The sequence below is a fragment of the Dromaius novaehollandiae genome, chromosome 7 (assembly GCF_036370855.1).
Source record: "Dromaius novaehollandiae isolate bDroNov1 chromosome 7, bDroNov1.hap1, whole genome shotgun sequence".
Lineage (NCBI taxonomy): Eukaryota > Metazoa > Chordata > Aves > Casuariiformes > Dromaiidae > Dromaius > Dromaius novaehollandiae.
In genome coordinates this window covers 28124244-28148869 of record NC_088104.1, presented here as the reverse complement: position 1 = coordinate 28148869, position 24626 = coordinate 28124244, and the positions used below count along the sequence as shown (strand labels likewise).

The window sequence follows — 24626 nt, the reverse complement described above, 5'->3', positions numbered from 1 at the left end:
CAGTCCCTTCCCTGGCTAAATAAGAACGGCCTGCAAAGGGTACTAGCAGAAGTGTGCTAAGTGCCTTAAAGTGAACTATCGGGAAAGTCCGCATCTGCAGATGCACTGGGAGACGCAAATATGTCTGCATCCTTTTCACTGCATCCTTTTCACTGCTCATAAAATGATGCAAATAACGTGGCATAATATTCATACGTAACGTTTGAAATTGCCAGTCAAGTGGCAGTTTTTTAGTAGCCTATTTGTTCAAGTATTTTTGTTTCTTTCTACCCTGGTTTTAAACCTATCCATTTACCAAGGAGGTAAACTTTAGAGTAGTCGGTAGGCTTGAATTCATATAATAAACTTCCGCTGGCACCAACACATGCTATTTGTCCTCATAAGGAGCCAGACTCAGGGCTTCAGGAGGGTTGCTGTAGGCCTCGGAACACTTTTTGCCATTTGTAATCCAGTTAGCATCAGAAATATATTATTCTTGACCTGAATCCTCTACAAATTCTTCTGGGGTTTTATTGTTACAGTCAGATCTTGTTGTGTTTTTAAATATCTTTGTGGCCTTTGTTGCTGTGGAAAAACAGTTAAATAACAGAGGAAACATTTAACTGTAAAAGGGAAACAGCTGAAACTAACTAAAGACAAAGTTCTGTCAAATGTGTAGCACAAGGAAAATAAGAAACTTCTCTCTAATCTCCATGATGTAATCTTATACTTGGGAACCTGAAAGACAAAACAAAAATAAACAGAAACAAAATGTTTCAGTTGATATCCCTTGAAGTTACTCTGTTAAAAATAAACCTTAACCATCTGAACCCTGGGAAGGGCCTTAGAATTTGCTGTTTGTGCTCTTTAGCTTTCATAAGCTGCACGCAGATCCACTAAGTAACAGTGCACATCCCAACTCACTTCATATGATCTAGTTCTTCTCTGGAGAAGGCAAGTGGTGCAGGCACAGTAGTTCTTCACTTGGGTGAGAATGGTTGGCCTGCTCTTGGAGCCTATGTCACACCGAATAACGTTTTACAGATAACGGATTCTTGGTTCATGTAGAAAAAGTGAATCAGTCCCTTTTTATCAGTCATTGTCACAAAAGATGGCAGTTTAAATTTGAACCATAAATTAATGAAGAACTGGATCATTTCATACATGATTCAGATAGCTTTACAGTTATCTATTCTTATTTTTTAAAATTTATTCCTGACCATGGAAACATATATTTACTTAAAAAATCATTTTTATACAAATGTGACTTTAATAATGAATCTTGCTAATTTAATCTTTCTTTTTTTACAAAAATGTTGATAGTAAATACTGGTTGTAGTTTTCACACAAGATGTGCTTGATATTTGAGAGCTTTTTGCTTCTTTTTTTTTAGTTAAGGAAGAGATGCTGAGAACATCAGCAGGGAGCAGTCTCTAGACACCAACGGTGAGCTCACATCTTTTTCTTGTACAAATATTTGACACTTGGTTAAGTTATCTGCCAGATTCAGGATCTAAATGGGAAAAAAATACACTGACACTTGAAATAATTGAATAACTACACTATTGTTTTAATTATATTACAAAGTTCCCTCAGAAATACTGGCCATGATGCAGTTCTACTATGGAAAAGTATAATTTTATAAGCATACCAGACAATACAGACTGATTTTTTTTGCTATGCATATGCTATGCATATCCATTTTTTAATGTGACTTAAAAGAGAATAGTCTTTGAGATGGTAGTGAAGTTATGTTAATATAATTAAAATTGCATTCTTATTACTGTGTTCTGAGATCTAAAATAACTTCTACATTCTCTTCTTCTTCTGCAAAGGTTTTTTTTTCTTTTAATGCTCACTCATCTTTTTAGAGTTTGAGAAAACTATTGTGGAATATAATTTTAGAAATTATTGGCTGTTTTGGAAGTTATACTCCTTGATCTCAGTTCTGTGAAGAGCAAGAGTTGTTATTAGAATGACAGGTGAAAACTGTGCTCCAGGTGACATTTTCTATTGACTTCAGCCACACCTAAAATAGTGTTTTACTTGATTACTTTCCATGTACTGTTTGACAGGTAGGTATTTTTGATGCTAGTATGTGGGAGATTTATAAAAGAGGAAATCCACAATGTGTTAGGGTGTATTAAAATTATGAATGATATGAAGAGGAATTCTTAACATCAGTTTTCCTGGTTTCTTAAGAGGTAAGGTACTTAAATGTACATAAATGTCTCTTAAAATGTAAGTTCCAGATACTAAATATGAACCCAATATGTCTATGTCTAATAAGATGTGCAAGCTATGAGTAAAGCAATGTGAAATCTATCTTTAATAACTAGTTCATGTTTTTTAAAGTGAATGCTTTATTATCATTCATTTTAGTTAAAGAAGTATAGCCATACCATACAAAGCATTTATTAAATGATAATGTATGTCAGGAAGTTCCCAGACCTCTTGAACTGTTAATTAAATACAGAGCAGGCTTTGGTTGCATATCCTTTTAAGAGTTCTCATTCCCCTGGGTTTAGAGATCTCAGCAGGTCACCCTGTTTAATCACAGTCTCTCATGCAACATGGAATAGTGTTGCTATTCTCAGTAAATTCTCTCATTGCTCTGTAAGTTTATAGGAGATGAAGTTGGCTTCTAAAATGATCATTCTGTGTGTTAAATGTATATAAAACAATAACTAAGTAGCAGTGCGTGCTTTCTGGAAATACTGTCTTCTGATTTATGTGTGTTTCTTTTAGATAGCTAGCAAAAGTAATTTTAAAAGCAAATTAAATTTAAAAAATAGTAAATGATACAGGGTATTAGAATGACTTTGAAAACCATCAATTCAGTGACAGTAATCTTGTACCTATAATACCGTGCAGAGTAAATCCTACCTGTTTCTAATAATAGGCAGGTATTCTTTTTAACTGACTCATTTCTTTTAACACATCTTCAGCTGCCCTCAGACTTTCAGGCAAACAGCCAAGCAAGTCAAAGGGCAAGGTTTGTACCTAGCAGTTGTAATTCAGGGCTTGTGTTCACATTAATCTGAAGCAACTAACGGTGGAATTTGGTCAGTTAGTTACATTACATTACATTAAATCCCAATGTATGAATATTCTTATTCAGGATATATGATTTTAGACTGAATTAAGATGAATAGAAGAGGATTAATGGGGTTTACTTATCTATGACAATTTGATTTGATTTTTCTGAATGTTTCTGCGTAAACTTTTTCAAATATTAGAAATAGAGGTCAGGATTTTGGCTTGGACTGTGTAGGGCAGTACAAGCAGTGGCACAGGACTCTGAATCACCATGTTTGGGGAGGTGGAAATGGTTAGAAAATGTGCATAGATCTTCAGTAGTAGCTATCTAAGACTGCAGGATCAGTGATTTGCAAAACCAATGATTTCCACTGGTTTTTATCAGAGCTTCCATCCCCAAAATGCTTATTTCTTACTAGTTACTGCAGAGTGCCATCAATTTCCCCTGAAATTAATTCAGCATCCAAGTCAACTGTAGGAGTTCATACTTGGTTAAAACTACTTGTATCTACAACACTTCTGAAAAGTATCTTAAGGGAGTCTTCCATGAATTACAGATCTGGGCCATATGATCCTTTAAATAGAAAAAAAAATGAGATCATCTCGTGGATTCTGCTTGCACAGGCTGACTCATGATCTTTTGTTTGTGAAGGAGACATTCAGAGTTTTCACAGGCAACGTATAGAACCGCACACTATTCCTCTGGGATGTAATCTTTTTATATAGTCCTTGGCTATTCTGAACAAACTTGCATCTTTTCTCATGAGAATTCCCGTATTTTCAAGGACAAAGGTAGAATGCAGTATACAAAAATCTCCACTGGGAAGCAGTGAAGGTTACAGCCCACATGGGATTTCTGACACAACTGAATCAAAGGCAAGTCTTGAAAACCTAGGTTAACACAACTTCTGCCTTCCCACTGATACAGCTTGCTATAACCACAAGTGCCTTTACCACAATGTACCACAATTTGCATTCTTTTGACCTTTCTGCATACAATTCTTTGTTAAAATACTTTGGACTGTGACGTTCATTATTGGGTTTGGTCTGTGTGGATATATCAGGTACTGCTTCACAGCAAGGATTCATTTTCTAGGTTTATTTAAATTCTTAATCAACAAGGAGGAGAGAAGTAAGTAGCCAAAGGAAGATTATACTAACCTTTTGCAATAGCACAGGAATCCTTCTGTGCCCATGGCCTATATCTACCTTTTTCTATATGAGAAAAGATTGAATTCTAGTAAGAAGGGTATTGTATATTTCTCATTCCTGTCAGTGAGGTACAGTGCATGCGAATTTGCTCTTGAGAGGTAGTGAATGCCTTCCTCTTTTGTGAAATCTCAGAACCATCTTGCTTCCTCTTCAGTGACTCTATGTTCAAAGTAGCTAAAACATTTGAAACTCTGAGAAGACAAGATCTGTCCATCAAATTTTAGCAATTTAATTGTTTAAAGGTGTGCATGGCATCTTAGGATAAAGGGGAGACATAAGAAGAGAACTGCAATACAGTGGGAGAAAGATGGACTGTAGATGTGCTCTTCATGCAAACAGTGCTTTGGCATGGCGAGAAGCAGGGGATGAAGATGGTGGAAGAGAAAGAACATGTTTTAAAATGAGGAAAATGAATAGGATTGCTCTAAGAAACTTATAAGAGATCCATAAGCAGATAAAAGAAAGTCCTTTATGAAACAAGTAGTGAATTTCTGGATGCTGCCACTGAATTTCTTGCTGCCACAAAGACGTGGAAATGCAGAAACTGTTAGCAGGCTGAAAAAAGGATGAGATAAATTCATGGACAACAGTCCGTGCCTGAATAATAGAAGTTCTAGGGAGGGATGTGCCTTCTAATGTCCTTAACACAGTTATCTTTAAATAAGTAATTAATTAAATCCTGAAGTCCCATCTCCCATTGCCTCTGTCAGAGACAGACTGCTAGGCCAGATGGACCAGTTGTTGTTGACTTTACCAAGCAGATGTTAATCAGGAGTCCCCTGTACATGTTGTGAGGAATGGAAGCATCCAGTAACTTTAAGAGGGGATTCCTCATGGTGTTAAGATCCTTCTTTCCATTTCAAAAATATAGTCAAAGATCAGCTGGGTGTAAGTCTGAAACACCTACCAATTGATGCAATGATTTTTCCTCTTGTGAATTTTCCATCTTGCTGCTTTTGCTTTCTTTTTTAATCTCCTAACACCTTGTAGGACAAAACCTCTCATCTTAAAATTCCATAGTTTAGTTGGTTTAATATAAACCTTTTATGAGAGGTGCTGACATGAAAATGTGCGTAAGTCAGCTTAAAGAGAGGCTGCTGACTCCTGAGGCTCTGAATTTGTTCTGCCTTAAAACTGTTCATCCCAGGCTCTTTGTTAGAATGCAAAGAAGGTTAGGGGATGATTTCCAGCATGCAAGTGCCTGTTGTTATGCTACATCAGTTTTAAATATTGGAGAAACTTAATGTTTCTTGCATCATGTAAGAAGTTCAGAAAAGAAAAGAACTGCTATGTTTTTCTGCATTTTCCTACATGTAGCAATAGTCACTCTTCAAAAAATGTTCATTATTCCTTTTTTGGACAGAAGGTAGAAATCGTTTTCTTTTTACAGTAAGATGGATTTCATACAAAGGGACTTAGATGCTAATGCAGAGGAGACCAAATAGAGTTGAATTATGGAAGGATATGGACACCTATAGACACAAGACATCATCCCAAGCCTTTCTTTAATCTGGTGGCAGATTTTTAATATAGTTTTCTCAGGAGCCCTTCTAGGACTTCCCTCACATAATTTCTTCATTGTAAAACAGAGAAACCTTCAATAAATGCAAAAAATACTCAGTGTGTAACAGGTATTCAGGTCAATACTGTATCCTGTCAAGAAAAGAACACATGGTTGTGAAGTCCCACGTGAATCTCAGTTAAAAACAGAAACAATAGAGGACCACGAAATACTGTTTTCACCTACGTTGCTCTGAAAGAACACTTTTTTTTATCTCATAGTCTCACATTTACTGGTCTACATCATGTTCCTGCCTCTTCTTCCTGTTCAGTTAAACCACACCCAGCCAATTCATTCCTTTTTGGTTTCTGTAATGTTCTTGGAGCTTTATACATCAAGGGAAAGGCATTTTTTTACTCTTATCATAGTAGCCTGACTGACTACTCTGAAATACTCCCCTCTTTTTCTGCCAGTAATAAATGTGTGACAGGGACCATGGCTACTCTGCTTTGAAATAATATGCAAGGAATGATGTGTTTCAGGATGCTAAAATATACTTCCCCCCCTTTTACAGTTTTTAATAGGAATAGGAACATAATGGGAGTTTAGTGGTGCAATGATGAGGAATGACTACAAACCTCCTATCACTGCCTTTATATAAATCAGCATAAGCAAAACAGAGGTTAAATCAGATTATTTTTCCCAGATGTGGAGATGCCGTCTATTTATTCTCACAGATATAGTGCTATGCTTCCCCTGCGTGCTTCAGAGCTGACCTAGGGAGACTGTCTCTATGGAGAAGGTAGCTATGGTAAGTTAGCCAGGTGCCAACTGGTAAAATTGTCTTTTAAAAAGTAATTGACTATGATGATAGACAGCAACTAACCCCTTCACGTTTCTGGATGTCAAATAGGCAGGCAAGCAGAGCGGTTGTTCTGCAACAGGGAGTTCACTGTAGCATTCAGCTAAGCCAAAATAACTCCAGTGAGACAATAGAATCACAGTGAGGATGCATTTTCTCTACTAAGTTGTTAGCTACTCAAGAGTTTAGCTATGGGAGTTGCTCCCCCATAGTTCTTCCATAGCACCCACTTGTCCATGACGATGATGTGATAGAAATTAAATATAAATGGAAAAGCATCTTCTATGATAAAATGAGAGAAACTCAGCCCTTGCATATTTATCATAACATAGTTCTCGTATTCCACTATTGTACATTAGAGATTAGAAAGTAGTTTCCAAAGACTCCGATTTAGAAGAGCTCTGTAGTGTTTTCTTTTTGTGGAAGTTGCAAGGCTAATAAGCATGGTGCTGTGGGAGGAGTCCTCAGAGAACCCCATCAGTGGAATAAATTTTATTCAGTGCTAGGTGGGCTACTGTAAACACAGAGGGGCAATTCACTTTCTTTCAGTAATGAGAATTAGCTGCCAGAGAAAGCCGTTCTTTTAAACTCCCTGGATGGACTTTTTCTCTTCTCTGTTTCCAGGCCCTCAAATCTTATATGCGTGCGCACAGAGGTATGCATGCTTCTGATCCATATGTGAGCTTGAGTTGTCCTTATTTGCTGGGCTGAAATACCACTGACCCAAGCATTGTGCTTTAATCCTCCAGCCTTAGCAGCCTTAAAACCAAACTGAGTTGCACTGCAATGACTTTGTAATCTCTGGGAGCATAACTTTAAAAGCATCCTAAGAGCTGGCAGAGATGCAAACCCGCAAATTCTATTTAGAACATTAATAGCGCATCTCAAGCATGGTTGTATCTGTGTCTCCTAAGTTTTGCTTTTCACAGCTAAAGGTCGGTAACCAAAACTAGGCCAAAATAAGAGCACTTGCAAACAGCAAAATGTAATAGTTATCATATAAATTCTTCTCAAAATTAAGTTAAGGGTTTTAAGTACTTTGGAGTCCTAATTAACGCCTGGTGTGAATGCATCATGTTTTCTTTTCTAAGCTGAAACATGTGTTGCTTCATTGCTGTAACCTAAGAAAAGAAAATTAATGGCATCTTATCAGTCACATGGTTTTAAAACAAAATGGATGTCCTCTTGGGTTTATATTCCTTACTGCTGCTATAGGGTAACAGACTGCCTTTCCTCAAGAAATTCTGGGAAAGAAGAAATGTGTGTTTTAGGGGCAGACTGGACATTTCTCCTGAAAGTGTTTTAGCTGCAGTTTATCAGCTGTATATTCTACCGCCCTGTTCCATTAGCACATGTAGTTGCAACATCTGCAGCTGGAGTAGTCTACCTTCGCAGCAAAATAATGCTGTGATAGACTTTTTAAGAATGAAGATTTGATTGTTGGTAACTCCAAAGCCAAAGATAAATAATAAGCAGTTTGACACTGATCCCATACTGCTATTCATTGTATCTTATTCTGGCAGTGTCAGAAGAAGCATAGTACTAGCTTAAGCAGAGAGATAAAATTAACTTCCAAAAGTGAAAAAAGCATGCAGTATTTTCATTTTTTATGATCTAATGCTGAGCTGTTTTTCCAAATTCCATTCAAGTGAAATTTGCAATGAAAATAGGTTATTTTTGACATGATCATAGGCTTTTATTTTCTGATGAGCTCTAATTACAGGGGTCTTCTAGATAAAGAATATCCTATAAGAAATCCTTTACTAGTGACTGAATTTTAAATATTATTTAAAGTAGCCATCCTGGCAACCTCTGCAGATGTTCCCAAAAATCTCACTTGGTTACATAATTAAGCTGAACTAACATCACTAGGGCTGAATCCTTACCACAGGTGTGGCTGAGACCTGTCCTAAGACTGTATTGCCTGTCCCTGAAAAACACTTAAGCGTGAGTAGCTCTACAGAGATGCATTGTCTCACGTGCTGTGACATGTTTCTTCTCATAAAAACTCATTCATTTGCTTAAGTGTTCCAGGAGCAGGATCTGAATGCTCATGACAATGCTGCAATGAATTTTACTTCTTGCAATAATTCAATTACTTGCATCTAATCAACATATTAATTGATTTCTTTCATTTTAATGTATTAATTAAAGAACATTGGCCTTGTGTTAACATATGTAATTGGCTGCTGGTAGTTGGCACAACAGGTGGGTATGCCGTTTTATATTGTTCTTCTATATTAATAGCATCGAAAGTCATGGTTAGTGTTGGAAAATGCACAGACTTAAAAACAATTGCAATTTCAACCCTAGAGGAGATTCCATGAATATCCTGCATTTAACAGGCAGCTAATAAAATCAGTTTATCAGCTTATAGCTATAAATAACTGGGAATGAAAGGCCGTGAATTAGTGTTGATCTGGATTCACTCTGTCAAATACAATGATCTTATGAGGATGAGAAACTCCTGATGGTGCACAATCAAGCTCTTAGCTTGCAAATCAAACTATTGATAGTGTATATGTTATTTAAAGTGCCTGTGAAATAAATAAATATAGAAATATATTCTAAAGCATCCAAATTGCTACTTTTCATACAGTTAATCAGAGATTTTTAGCTTGCTTTTCCTCCCTTTTTCATGTGTTTACCAAACTGTTGCAAAACATATGTGCTATTTTTGAGGAAGAAATAACACAAGCCAAGCAGAAGGGTCTATTCATGATCAGAATGCAATGGTCTTCATTATATTCCAGTTTGCTTATAAGTGACTGATCGAGAGTTAGCAGATGGTGTTTTCTTTCACCCCCTTGCCTTCCTCTTATTTGATTACTCCAACTTAGTTTATGGGCTGGCTCTGTAACGCCTAATAAGCATGTATATTCGTAAGATAGCCACTCCTATGATCTGCAAATTCAGCAATCTAGCCGCACTCAACTATCTTAGACCAAGTATTTAAGCCACATGCCTAAGACCAGCTAGAGCTGTTGCACATTATATTGCTCTTGCATATGTTTCTATCGAATGAACAAAATAGCATCCACCCAGAAGTGTAGCACCTCTGGAAAATCTGAACTGGTAGTAATGCATTAAACTTAAGGGTCTTTCTTAGCAGCAACAGCTGCCATTAGTACTGGTACGAAGGGATTCTGCAGGTTGCAGGCTGCCTAGCTGGGCTGTGGAAGGGTCTCCTTCTAAGAGGGCAATTTGCTAAGAGCCAATATGTGGCCAGCCAGCCAGAGGTTACGCAGATATGATACTATAGAGCTGTACAGAGAAAACAGTGTCTGCATTTACTGCAGCTGCATTTGACATGGTAATTAAAATGCACACTATTTTTCATAAATGGCACCCATCCCATCACCACTAGCCTAAGAGTCCTCTCCTCCTCCCCAGTCTCTAATTTTATCCCAACTTCAAACATTCAAAACATACCCAGACAAGATGTGTGGTGTTCCCTGACTCTCATTTGATAACGCTGCTATCACTCCAAAACTAGTTGTGTGTTCCAAACTCAAATATTTCTCACAGATAATACCTCACCAGCAGCCTTTTCTACCAGGAATTTTAGGTCCAGTCTCAGTGAATTCACAGCAAGTAAATCCCTCCGTTGGCTAGATCCTGATGGAGCACAGCTCAAGGTGCATCCCAGAACAGAGGGCCCCCTGTAGCAGCAAGCGACAACACAATTCACTAGTGACTGAGGTGGTTCAGACCAGGAAAATAGGAACAATGTGGGATGAGTAGAATCCCATGCCATCTGCCTTTTCGTCAGTAAAAACCCAGGAATGGAAGATTCTTCAGGCAGGAATAGAAACAACTCCTAGGCCGTGTCTCAGCTAGAGAGGCATGTCACATCTGCCTTCTTCTCATTCTGCCCCCTCCACTGAACTTTGATGGATCTGTGCGCGCAGCAGAATTAGATGAAAAGCTTTTGTCTACCCAGATTTTTTATACTCTACTGCAGTATCCTGTTAATAATAGAAGTTCTGCAGCACTGGATATTGAAATACAGGTTTGTTTCAAAGTAACCAGCAAACATGGTACTGACATATAGTTAGTTTTTTCTATTATTAAGGGAGAATTCAGAACTAACACACCCATAGCACTTAAGTTCTGAAGAAGTGGCAATATTAATTGCTATGTGACCTACCAGTGGACATCACAAAGGTTTGGCATTGAATCAACGTCAAGAGCTTGTTTTATTTTCCTTTTACATCTGTTGTAGCACTGAACTAAGTAGTCCAAGTAAATTTAGCAATCCAGAAGCTGTAGAAAGATCTAATTGGCTAAAAGTAATACAAACATTTGAAACTAAGTGGCATACTTTGATTATATCCACTACAAACATACACCAGACAAATTCTGCCAGTTTCCATTTAAGGTCGAGATTCCTGAATCTAGCCAAATTCCTTCAGCAGCAAGTTTTTAATCTATTCCATTTCTGGAGTATCTTGAACTTTATTCTTCCAACTTACAACTTTGAAGGCTGAGCATGACATTAGTTTATTTTTCTTTTGAGGGGGCTTTAGGTATCTGGTTATTACTAAATGAAAAGACTAGACTTTTTTCCTTTCTCCTGACTGCACACTGCTCTTGAGCTGAAGAAAAATATAAAGATTGCACTTTAGAAATACCTAATACATGAGCTAACTCCCTGTGAAATCCACAGATGCTTTGTTGAGCTAAATTCCTGGGTTGCTTCCACCACAACAGGAAGTGTCAATGTCCCAAAATAGCATCCAGTCTCTGGTTCATAGCGGTTAAAAATGAAACTTTAGGTTTCTTGGACAGTTTATTCATGATGCAATCATTATGAGCCCTTTAGGTAACTGTTTCACACAGTGGGTGTGAAGTTCAGCTTTGAGGACAGTGTTACACTGCGTTAAGCCAATGACTTTAATACCTTTACTTCTATCTTACAGCAATGTAGCTGAGAGTGAATCAGGCTGAAGATTTTGAATATAGGTGATTCCATTATTTTTTATGAGGCCCTGCAGGCTCTAATTCTTTGCACCATGTGGGATCCTTCCATGAATACAGAGTGCCATCTGTGCTTGGGTCTCATTCCTTAAAGAAACATTTAGCTTTCTATTCATCCTTTCTGCATTCCTGGGGCTGAACAGTGTGTGAGTACGTTACCCCTTCCTCCCTTGTGTCACCAGAGTTTATTGATCAGCCTCAGGACTAAAAACACAGCAGAGAGCCCTGCTGTTTCCAGTAGCTGTTGCCTATCTTTTGAAGCAGGGAGAATGTTTGAGCCATAATGTATTCTTTCGACACAAGAGCATTAGCCTATTGTGAAAAATAAATGCAAGAGATTCTCAAACTGGGAGGAGAAAAGGCAATGGAGCATCAGAAAGCTTGCACACCGAGGCTTTTGCTTCAGCTCTTGCAGCCTGAGCCGCTTGTATCACTGACTAATTCTCTCCCTGTTCACCACAGGAATACTAATTGCCAAATGAAGCTCTTTGTTCAGCTAATGCTCTAATGGTTTAGAAGAGAAATGGTCTCTTGCAGTCATTTACTTGTTAGGAAACTCGATACTTCAGTTCTGTGGCTGAGTTCAGAGAGGGTACAGTTATAAAGCTACTGAAATTACCAGATCAGGGTTACCGGGTCAAAAAACCCCTGACTCCTCCTGAAATGAATTGTTCAGATTTATGTATGTAACATTTTGCCTTACATCACAGGTGAGCTGCACCACTGTAAGTGCCTTGCCTCGCTTACTGTGACACAAAAAACCACAAGGTATCTGGAGTTTCAATATGAATGAGAATCCAGAAGTTCAGACATGTATCGCAGTCAGGTTTGACCTATCAGCACCAAACCTCTGCAGTCTGTAAAAGCTACCTGAAAACAAGAAATATTAAAACAGAAAGGACAATCTTAACATAGGGAAGCTTTTTAACAGAAGAGGACTTTATGTTGCCTGAGTTTGGGTGTAGATAACAAATAAATACAGCCCATCCAGCCTGTATTTACTTGAGTCTATAAATTTATAAGAGCTCTTTCAGGTGCATGGATGTATTCCTATTCTGCAGCACACTAAGGTCAAGAGCACCTATTTGGTCAGAAGTTTAGCTTTTTCGGTGATTACACTTGTGACACTGCACCTGACTGTAACCAAAGAACATACAGTAGCACAAGCATGCACTCAAATGTATGCCAACGTAGAGTTTAAAAAGTCCTAATTTCTCCTAAGAAGAAACACCTAAATATGTGAGAGAGAATAGAATAAAGTGTTAGAAGGGTCAATAAAAGGGTGCCCTATATGTAAGGAGATAGCCAGTACAGGAAAAAGTCACATATGTAATTAAGAATTCAGAGACTTCTCAGTTCATTGCCTGAAGGCTCTTTCTGTGTGTCTGTCATACCTCGCAGGAGACTTCTTAGTGCATGCCCTGCTGTCTGAGGTCCTAGGCAAGGTAGCTACCAGATGTCGTCCCTCATTAAGGCTTAAGTGGTCTAATGAAAAGCAAGTTTTCTTGAGGTCACTGATAGTATAAAATAAAACAAGAGAAAAATATGTATAAATATCTGCTCTGAAACCCTGCTATACCATGTTGGGCAGTGCGTTTTAGATCTAGTTACAGTAAATAATAAAATTTCTGCATATTTCTTGACAGAAATGTTTCTTCCTTTCTGACCTACCAAACCTTCCAGCGTTAGATTAATCTGATGCCATTTTTCAAAGCTTGGTGACACCCTTCAAGTTTTTTTTATGTGGTCAGGTTTCTTACAAAATCACATAATTCCTGTGATATCATCCTAGTAGATATCATCCTAGTACAGGCTGTATCAGTTCCTGGCTGTCTGTATCTCCTTTGCCTCTTAATACATCAGTGTGAATGTTGACTCCTGGAACCACTCATTTCCAAACCTAAACTTGCATGGTCTCACTGTACTGTGGGAATGAAGGACTGCTGCAGAAGAAGCCCTTTAAGGACAGTCATCATTATGCTTGTAAATGCTTGCTGTCCTTTACTGAGAATGTGAACTTAGAGAATTCATTACTTGTAACAGTAATTCTGTTCTGTGTTAAGTATGAATTACTGATTAATGAATACCAATCTGTTCCAGCTGCATCCCACACCCCATATGGCATATAAAAACCCCCTTTTTAAATAAAGTTATAAAAAGAGATCTACTAAATCATAGGGGGTTTTATCTATAATCCCATGACTTACTACATTGTCCAAAATAGTTTTAAAAGTACTGAATAACAAGAATTCAGATGCTTCTTTGCAACATTGCCACATTCCCCAAAAGTAGCATTACCAAGATTTCCCAGATGTTCAGGGCAATTATTTCTTCCTTGACAATAGAAATTGGTATTGAGTCTAGCAAGATGAAAAAGAGGTAAAATAAGCTACACACACACAAAAAAAATGCTCTTTACAAGCTGAAAATTACGTGTGCTGGAAATATTTTTTAATGAATATGAGTATAGGAGAAGGTTCTTCTCTTAATATGTATCAATGATGATGGGAGCACATTACAATATATTTCCTTTTAGTAATACAGCTATGTCTTACAGCTTACAGAACAATTTTCTTCCACTTAATGCCTTCTTTTTCAGTAACTATGACACATAGCAGGGATAATATAATAAGTGTGACTGTATAAGTCAGAACACGAATGCCTAAGCTTTGCAAACAGTATCATGAATTTCAAACTTCCACAACTTAGTCCTGCAGCAATACTGATTCTCTGTTATTTAATTCAAAGATTAGAAAATCTAGGAACTTTTATCATCCTAGTGTGTCTTGACTGTATTATCTTGGGAAGTTTTTTTCTTGTGTATATATTTCCCATCCAGTTGAGATCTCCCATGACAATTGAATAATTATTGATTACAGAAATGAGTAATAGTTACAAACAGCAAATGATACTAAAAGATCATTGGCATTACATGTTAGCCAAGATACACATCTATATTTTGAGACATGTCTACAGCATAGACTGTACTGAGAGAAAATAAGACTGTATATAACAGTGATCTGCTGAAACTTGTTCGTCTGCCCAGGAACAGATATTCCAGGGGAGACTGGCTACTCTCTCTCCTGCAGCATCTTTTTTTCTGTTTTAGTCCTCAGCTTGCTCTCTCCAGGAGCACCAGCCTCTTCTGCTTGTACTAACTGCCCAGTCTGGTGTGGTGTGCTTAATCACATTTTTAAAGAATGAAAATGTTCCAGCAGTGCACAGTTCTTTATCAGTTTGTTTGTTTTTAAGCCATAGGAGTCTATTCTTGTATTCTTATTAGGAGAAAAAAACTTCCAAAAACTATATTGTGTGTGCGCGTGTGTGTGTGCGTGTGTGTGTACGCGCACACGCATGCGCGTACACATACACAAATGTATGTGTGAATATACCATACATGGTACTTCTGTAATATCTGGAAGACCTTCAGGTGATACATAGATCATGAGTGACTTATCCCGGACAGGGGACATAAGGTACTTATCAAAATTCAACCCTGTTGTTGCCTCTCCTTTTATTTCTGTCCACGACAGCGAAAAGCTTTGTATGCCCTTCCAGTAAAGGAGGCAAGGCTGGCTAGCAGTCAGTGTGACAGAAGGAAAGCAGTGCAGCAGAAAATTGGATAACAGGATAAAAAACACAAGGACCACAGGAAGCCCATCAAAACTGCCTCCTCTTGTCAGAAACCAGACAAGTGACAAGTACAAATATAAGGTATTATCCACAGTTCAGTATTTCTAATGATATTGCGATTACAATTCTGCTTCCTGTAGGCAACCTCTTAACTTTTTAGCTGTGACCTTACATTAGCAAATCAAATATTGTGTGATAAAATAAATATGGGGAAGAATGCTTTACAGTTAGACATCTGGCTATTCAGTCTCAAACAAACTTTTTTTTGGGTTAATTTCCCTTAGAAAAAGTGTTTAAATAGGATTGCTCAGTCACTGATCTAAAAACCATGTTGACTTAAGACCGTGTACATATTTCGTGATTCCAGATCATGCATCAGAAAGAGGCAGGCAATTTAAATTGTCTGCCAACAGTTCAAGACTGTAGCTAATTCATTACTCACACATCTCTAGTTGGAGTACTAATTTAAAGTCATGTGTGTCATATTAATTGTAATCTTGTTTCAAAGTGACAAGATAAATATCTCAAGGTACATAATATATTATGGACATAGGTCAAACCAAATGAATGTCTAAAACAGATTAACACTAAATACATGCAATATGTCATGTTTGTAAATTAAGAAAGGATAAATTGTGTTAACATTTAGCAGATTGTTCATTATACTTCATCTATGCTTAGGTTTAAATACACTAACAGATACTTTTCCTGTGTATAATGTCTCTGAAAATGACTCATGCAGAATATTTAGAATTGAATACTTGAGATGCAGAAGTGACAGTTCATAGATGCTATAAAGAACAGTACACGGTAGTACAGGATAAACAAACCTGGTAGCCTGTAGTAGTTTCCTTGATTTATTGTTATTAATGTTAAAAGAAAAATTCAAACGTACTGCCTGCTTTTCTCCCTCCTTCCTGTTGCAAATTCTGTTAAACATGTTGGAATAAAGTGGTTTAATTTAAAAGCAGTCTTGGAGCTCTTCCTAACAAGGAAAAGCTTTCAGCCATTTCATCAGTTTGATCACCTGAGCAGTACATTGCCCATATTACACTTGCGGAGCTCTATGGCCTGCTTCAGCAATGGCCAGTGCCATGGGAGGGCCACCGTCCCCCGGCACGTGCCCTGGTACCAATTCCTCTAAATGCAAATCCTTTTCTGGCTTCATAATCTCATAGGACTGGCTTTAAGAGTGCTCTTAGGTAAAAGCTAGTGAAAGTATATAAGAAATAAATACAACTGCTCCAATGACTGTGGCACTTAAGCTATCAAAGCAAGTGTATCTATTTGTATTTCTGCCATCACAAATGAGTGCTAAAAAGAAAGGATGTATCACTACATTTACTAGTGCTCAGAAATGAGACCTTCTCAAAAAATCTGTGGTATTTCTGACTAACATTTGCAAATAAAAAGATAAATGATTCATCCTGTTTGCCACCTGCTTAAGAAACATGTTTTACATGCACAACTTTGGCTGTTATCTGATTTCCTAGCTTGATATTAACACTTATATAACTTGTAAAAGATCTTTTTTTTATGATGGACTGTTCTCTAAAATTCATTATTCAGTTGCAAGGTGAGTTTCAGCTGCTACAGAATTTATCATACAAAAAAGAAAAGAATAATACTTATTATATCATAGTAGAGAAGTATTTCATGTCATTATGACTGCCTCTGCACTAAAATTTGCAACTATGTAACTATGTTAGTTGTATTTCTCACCAAAACCTGTGTATAGACCAGGTCTTGTATACTTTCAAAAGCAAATATAATCCCATTGATTCAATGAATCTATCCACATACTTAAAAAGAAGGAAGTAGAAAGCCTTAACACAACTCATATATTAACCAGTTTACCAGAAACAGTAATCCCTTCAGGCCAAAATCACTGGTAGTCTGATTTTGTCAGATACACCAATTTTCCCCTCCTCTTGTACAAATTCCATTGATAAAATGGTTAATAATAAAGGATTAACTTAAATCCAAATGACATTTTCATTCATTCCATTTTACTGATGCTGGTGATAAAGCTATAGCACTGTTTACAGATGAAATCTGATGAGAATTAGGTACTGAACAGAGGCTTCTCCATCACTAACTTATGCTATCCATCTATATCTATCCTGGATGTATTCATCTATTTCTAGAGAAGACTGCTATAGCCTCATACTCTTTAATTACTGCCATTTACAGATAATAATATAAATTCAATTGCTTTTGCCACGCAAATGTCATTCCTTCTATAAATAAGGCCAGCCTTTTAGATGTATTTGTTTTGATATGAAATTAGCATGACCAAGTATTGTTTAAAACCTTTACAGTATATTTCATGTCTCAAGGCATTCTGGTGCTTGTAACCCTGCTTTACTATCCACCCTGACATTTGCAGAAGGATAGCAGCAGTGTTAACACATGATTCATGTATCAGTCACCAGTTGTTTTTATCTCTTGTTATTTCCAAAACCCCTTTTTCTACTCTACTGATTTTCATGGAAATGTACAAATGCTAATTGGAATGGGCAATAATCTTAAATGTGGGATAAATGAAGGAAGATTTCTTCCATCATAGAAAGAGGTGAGAGAAATCTTGGACAGACTTCATTGCTTAACAGTGCACATTTCAGTACCTGTGCGTGAACGACTTTCCCTACTTGAAGACCTTGCATTCTGCTCAATGTTAAAAGCAGAAGCAAAAATAAAGTCTTCTCTGCTATATTCTAAACATGAACCACTGGTATTTGTTAAAATGGATTCTTACCTCAGTGTTAATGGGGCCAGTGGCATAGTGTTTCAATCCTGTGTCTGAAACTCCTGGGTAACATGGCTGTGGGGATTATTCCCATTAGAAATACTTTTGCTACATTCTTTGAGCATAAGTACTCTTTCATAGACATATCAATAACTAGGTCACATGAAATCTCATCCAGCTTCCACAGAGAAAAGACCCTCTGGTTCTCCTGGAAGGTGACTATGGAACATAAAATACAGTAAGAGATTTGTTGCATTTCTTGCCACGCACACATAAATGTTTACTCTGCAGGTATCCTCCTACCCTTAAAGTTATCCTTTCTAAAAGCTGGTATGGAGTTAAGCGTAAAGTTCATACACACAGATTCTGGAGTTTGGCCAGAATCAGCAAAATGGTGAAAAAAGACATCCCAAACTAAAGAGTCATGGGTTTTTTTCAGTGTATTCTTTTGTGTATCTTTTGACTGGAATGAAATATTGTGGCATTAATTTTTGTCATTTACAGAGGAGAATATTAAATAAATGAGCTAAAATTTACAGATAAATTCAATTTGACAGAACATGCTAAAATAAGCATGGAAAAAGAAGTGGATTTGTGTAGTGCTCAGCAGAAGTATTCATGTGCCAGGTAGACATATATCTGTTATGTCATGAGGTTATGACCACTGAGATAAAATCCTTTTATGAATGTAGTATATGAGTTGATTAATGAAATGGAGTTGTTGAATGACCTCCAAAGGTCCCTTACAACAAGAGTTACTTCATGAATATTGAAATCAAATTACTTCTGTGTGGTGTCCTAGATCACTGGAACTGCAGAAGGAGCAAACTTGAGGTGAAAAATGTGACCCAAAAAGTACACTCCAGGGAATATCAGTAGAAATGACAGGAAAATTGAATGTTTCTAGGTGTTAGGCAGAAGCAAAAGCACTGCTTTGCATGTCTGGGGAACTAGAACTCAATGGAACAGGGTATTGCCAGAGAGCTCTGAGAGAAAGAGAAAGATGGCTAGCAGAAGTCTTTCAGGAAAAGGTCCTTCTCATGTTCACCTGTTGAAGGTAGTGAGATATGTAGAAAGCAATCCTGTGTAGATTGATTTATTACTTCAAATATATGTTTTCCATTAAACACTTTCTGTTATAAGCGATCTTTTATTATGAGGACAAACCTGCTTCTTCATTATTGCTGTCATTGATCCAAAGAAGAGATGATGAAAGGTCAGCACCTTGTGTCTAGGGCTGGGTGAATCCACGGGAGGGGACGGGGGCTGATGAAAATATGGGCGTTTGGAAACATTAGAATTTTGAGTCAAGCACCTTTCTCAGACCTGTTGAGATAAACAGAGATTGCATACTGTATTTAAAGAGGCAGAGAGACTGAGGGTGAGAGATAGTTCTTTGTAGCAATAATGGCAACATGTGCAACTTCTTTCTCCCCCCAGGAAATTCTTAGATCTTGACATTTTGAAAGCAGTGAAGCCATTTCACTTATTTGTTGTTTTTAGGAGGATTTTGAACTACACTGAGCAGATGCTAAAACAGATGGACACTGTCTTTTGGAAAAGTGGGAAAAAATCTGATTAGAAAATGTCATGCTATTGTTTCTTCTTTTTCCAGCTGAATAAGCTATGAAAGGACTTCTCCTTATGTCATAATTTAAGGAAAATACTAAATGCTGAGACTACCTCAGTCAATGCTTTACATAAACAACTAGATTCTGGCCCTGTTTCATGTGTACTTTAAAATTTTTTTAAAGAGCTATCTCATATTGGGTAACCCCAGTCTGTGTTTTCCCCCAGAGTAGAGCATTTCAGGGTGGCAAGAATCACCGTGGATCGTAGCTGCAGTCTGAGCAATCTCAAACAGGCAAGAGGCCCTTAAAGAGGTTGCGGACCCTGCTCCGATTTGGAGTAATGACAACAGTCTTGGAAGGGTGAGGTGCTCGCTATATTGTATTCTTCACCACTTCTAGGTTAAATGTACTGGTAGAAGCCTAGCAAGACTAGGAGAAGAAGGGGAGATGCTATTAGGCACCTACTGATGGTATGGTGCCTTACTGAAAATCTGTAGTTCTGTGTCTCTCAGGAGTTGCAGGTGCTGTCGCTTTTTGTAAGAGCCTCCCTGAAGATCCTACCTCTCCTTTCTCCTGGCCCTGCAGGGGGCTGTTTGTCATTCAAAATCTGTGCGTGCAAACATCTTTGGTAGTTGCATATAGCTGTTTGATCTCCAAATTAAAGCTGCTTGAAATCTAATTTATCTCAGTGACTCGTCTAACTTGTACCATAGCCAAAAGAGTTTCCGTTTGCCCTAATGTTGGAGCTGTATGGTGTAGGATATCTGCCTATGGAGGGACTGCACTCAGGGAACAGAGTACAAGGAAAGAAGAAGGTTTTGGTAACTGATCTGAGTTCCGATCCTATCTCTTCTATAGACTGCTCATCTCTCCATATTTCATTGGTAAACTGGGGATAAAGTACTGCTCGATAAACCAAATACTGTTGGATGTGACTGACAATTTTTCTTAGGTTCTCCAATAACATTCTCTGATGTATCAGTTGACAAAAGAATTCTGTGGTCTGCTTCCTCCATTGCAGCAACCTGCCTTTCCTTTTAATTACCATTCATTTTGTCTTGTTCTGTTCTGTTGTGCTTTCATTGCTATCCCTCACCTCCCAACAAGAGGAGAAAGAGCTGCAAATGGTTAGAAGCAGAGCCCTAGGAAGAACTGAGTATACGGCTATCTGAGTGATTTGGAAAAAAAATTCATTTTAAGACAAGCTGGAATAAACTCTGAAAATTCAATTTTATATACAGTGAAATATACTTTGTTTCATATTCTTAGGTCTCTAAATGTTAACAGCATAGGTCTATTTTTACATAGAAAGTCAAATTCCTACACAAAAAGCTGTTTTAATGGTGCAAATATTTTGGTTTTAAATTTTGCAACAAGATGTTTCAACATTGGTTTGCTTTGGAGTTCTGTGTTTTTTTTTCCTTTTGAACCATCAAAATGAATTCAGGAATACTTTATCCAACTGAATTAGGTAATTCTGGGTGAAAAACATTTCAGACAAAAATATTCACACATCTCCTGTTAGAAACCAGTCTCTTTGTGGTGATAATTTAAAGTAAATGTGGAAAACTGCTTTTGGCCCAGGCTGTCGTTCAGCAATGTTGCAGAACCATGCTGTGGGTAGCTTCTTCTCATGATCTTTTTGAGGCATACCTGAGACATACATGCAGGATGCCTTCTGGTAGCCTTTATAATGTGTATGAGGTGTCTGAACTTGTATAAACATGAAATCTTGGTTTAGCTAAATTGCATCAATTACAATACAGACTGGATTTTTAAACCAGTCATAAAGCTGGTGCATAAGCTGTTTAACAACTTTGAAAAAAGGGGACAGCATTTTATGCTGTACAATCAGTTTGTTAAATCCATTTAAAACAACGATGAACTCATGATAAATAGCCCACGCACATGAGAATACTGATGCAAGTAAATTATTTTCTTATGGTAATATGGTCAAGTTATGTAATACTAGTGTCAGCTGAAGCCTGAGAAGTTCTAGCCTTTTTGTAGCAGGGACATTTTTATGCCAGTTTGGAATTAGGTCAAAGAAATTAACTAACATGTTAAGTATATAACAATTCACTTTGGAATAGGTTTCTGCCTTATGATTTGTGCCTTTCTCTTCTGTAGCTCTGTATATAAGATATGATTTTTAATATGCTCATATATTTAATTCTGTACAGAAATATGAATTAACTACTCATTCTCCTCTATTGCAATATATATCTGTGAGTCTTTAATATTGTTCTTTCAGGATAAGTCATATAGTTCATGCTCTTATTCTCACATAAAAATTATATGGGAAAATCACCATGTACCTCCTAGTGTATATTTTTATGATGCAATAACCAAGTTCAAATTTCAACACTACCATTACGTTGAAAATATTCATAATGTCTTTAACCTTATTCTTCTCAGCTCTGCTTCAGTATGCTTCTAGTCACATTTTTTAGATGATACAGACCAGATATATCCCTAATGTGATTTAAGAATCATATTAGTGGCCCCCATTCCACTCTTTTTATACTCGATATAAATTAAGGAGAAGGTGTAAGAGTCTGTCAAACAGTTATTCTTTCTCTGAAGTGACCCAGATACAGAGACCAATAACTATTGGATTTCGTACGGTTTATCATTTTCCGGGAATGTTTGCATCATTTTGAAACAACGCACCTCCCTTCTTTCTTTCCAGGGGAAGAGTCTCTTTCATATGAGTAACAGAAAAAATAAGCAGTCAAGAACTGAGGAGAAACCTGGAATGGGCCACTGGCAGCTAAGCTGCTGAATGCCCAGTTATCCCGAAGAAACCGTAGGAAGTGTAGGGAGAGGCATTGCAGCACCATCAGCTCACCCGCTGGTGACTCCCACAGCCATTGCTCTTTAGACAGCTGTAGGTTATTAGAAAGGATCTTTAACTAAACCAAAGAGCTGTCTTTAGGGCCATTTCTTATCACAATACTGTTGACTAAAACCTGCTGTTGCTGGAGAAATTTATTACAAAGGACTGACAGTTCACTGATGTTTGGTGGGTGACATAAGTTACTGAGAGTTCTATCTCTTATCTGTGTCCTATTGACAAATTAATTGTATATCTTAGTCTGGTAAAGATCACTTCAGACTAATAAGAGTCTTTTCACACAATTCTTGTTTATTTATGGAACCTTTTAAAATACAATTACAGTAAAGCAGATAAAATGTATTCATCTCTTAAAATTTTAAGCCTTCTATGAATAATTAAAAATACAAATATTCAGTATCTCCAAAACCAATGGAATTGAAGCTTGAACAAATCTGGAATGATCCTGTTAGGTCACCAAATAGTGCTAAATGAAATGAATGAGCAGTAAATCTCTAAAGTACTTATAAGCATCCTTGAAAACTATTTTTGCCAGGTCCCTAAATTTCTGTGTTCAGCAGTGTAGGAAGTGTTAGGTCAAAAGTCAGTGAATTTAAAAAATTTACATAAGGTCAATGTTAGGGCTGCAGAACTGCAAAAAGTGAAAATATGGGACTTTAAATTTGTATTCTTGTGAATGTTTATTAGCAAAGCACATTCTTTTTGGTCAATGCAGTAAGATGCATTAAGGAAGCCTTCTGGAATTAGACATTGGTAATCACATGTGCCCCAAGACAGCAATGAAGGAAATAAAAGTAGGGTGAAAAAAAACCCTGCTTGCCACAGAAAACACGCAGTGCCAAATGTTAAAAAAATAACGACAAAACCTCCCAAGCCCTTCCCAAACCTCAACATTCTACTTTATTGTTAAGAAGCAGTATAGGAAAAAAAAGGTACATTTTACTTCCAATATCTAAATTGTTTCCAATGCTACTGTGAAAAGCACAAAATTATATCACGTTTTGCTAGCTCATGGTATTAAGTCATTAGAAAGTATATAAATATTTATATGTGTTAGTCATTAGTAAATAATAGATACATTCAGTTATATATATCCCAGCTGAGCCACAAAAAACATCAGGTATGAATGTTCAAAAACTTCTGTTTTGCATTAAAACTCAAAGACATAAATATGTCAGATCTATACTGGAATAAAGTACTTAGTTGTTTTCTCAAGGCCCAGCATTAACCTAATTAATCAAGGGAGCCTATCTGGAGCCATACTTGCAAAAATACTAAAATGTATATGAGTGGCACATAATAGATCACATTTTCTATACATTTTTAATGAAAGGCAAGAAATCCAGCTGCAAAATAAATGCCTGTCAGGGAAGGAAAAAAAAGTGGTAAATATGCATCCTTGTTAGGAAAAAGAGTGGTTTCAGTCCTCATTTCCTGTAAGACCTCACCACAGCAGCTACTATTACTGTATGTTTATTTCTAAAAGAAACTAAAAGTCTCCATGTGTTTCAAAAGCTGGGATTCTAGCCCTGAGCAATAGCAGCAATACCAATACCTGTCACAACAGGCTGCGCCCTACAGAGAGATCTCAGGCCTGTGTTTTGTGGTGCACCAAAAAAATCTTTTATTAAAGCTCTGACCTTTCAGAAGAACAGCACACCATGTTTTCATATGCCAGTCTTTGCATTCCCAGAGTAGGCTTAAGAAGCTATTAAGTAATCTAGACAGAAACCCAAAAGTTCATGAACTGATGTGAGGCACTGAAAAGAAAATTAGATCTACTAAACTATGTAGAGAAGATCTTGACTCCATTGGCATTCTGGATAACATCCATTTAAAATCAGTGGGTAACTGTGAAAACTGGACTGCAACAAATGAGTCACTGTACTGCTAGAGTACCAATGGCACAGCAAAGGCAGATAATAAGTCTCCAATGTAAAAGTACAGTGAGATAGTAAGCAATTTCCCCAAACTCCAGTTAAATTTGTTAAAGGCTAAAATGGATATTTTGCAATCCTATAAATACTTCCTTGCCATTATTGTTAATATTTAGATTGTTGTCTCACTGAAAGTGCTTCAGTTTCACAGTTCTTTTAACTCACTGCAAAAAATCAGAGTGGTGAACTTATTTCGAGTGGCATAAAAAATAGCCTTTACAGAATCCTCTGTTTCATTACCCAGGATGTATTTTATTAGAACAAACAGAGCATGTCAAATTTGGAAGAGGGTTTTAACCTTTGTCT

At 37.2% G+C, this 24626-nt stretch overlaps 1 long non-coding RNA gene across 1 annotated transcript in view; it reads left to right on the top strand.

Moving 5' to 3' along the window:
- LOC135328865 (uncharacterized) overlaps positions 1–24626 on the top strand; it is a 165169-nt gene that overhangs the window by 107143 nt on the left and 33400 nt on the right. Inside the window, exon 3 of the long non-coding RNA XR_010390004.1 lies at positions 1373–1425. This is a non-coding gene — a long non-coding RNA (uncharacterized LOC135328865). The remainder of the gene's footprint in view (positions 1–1372; positions 1426–24626) is intronic.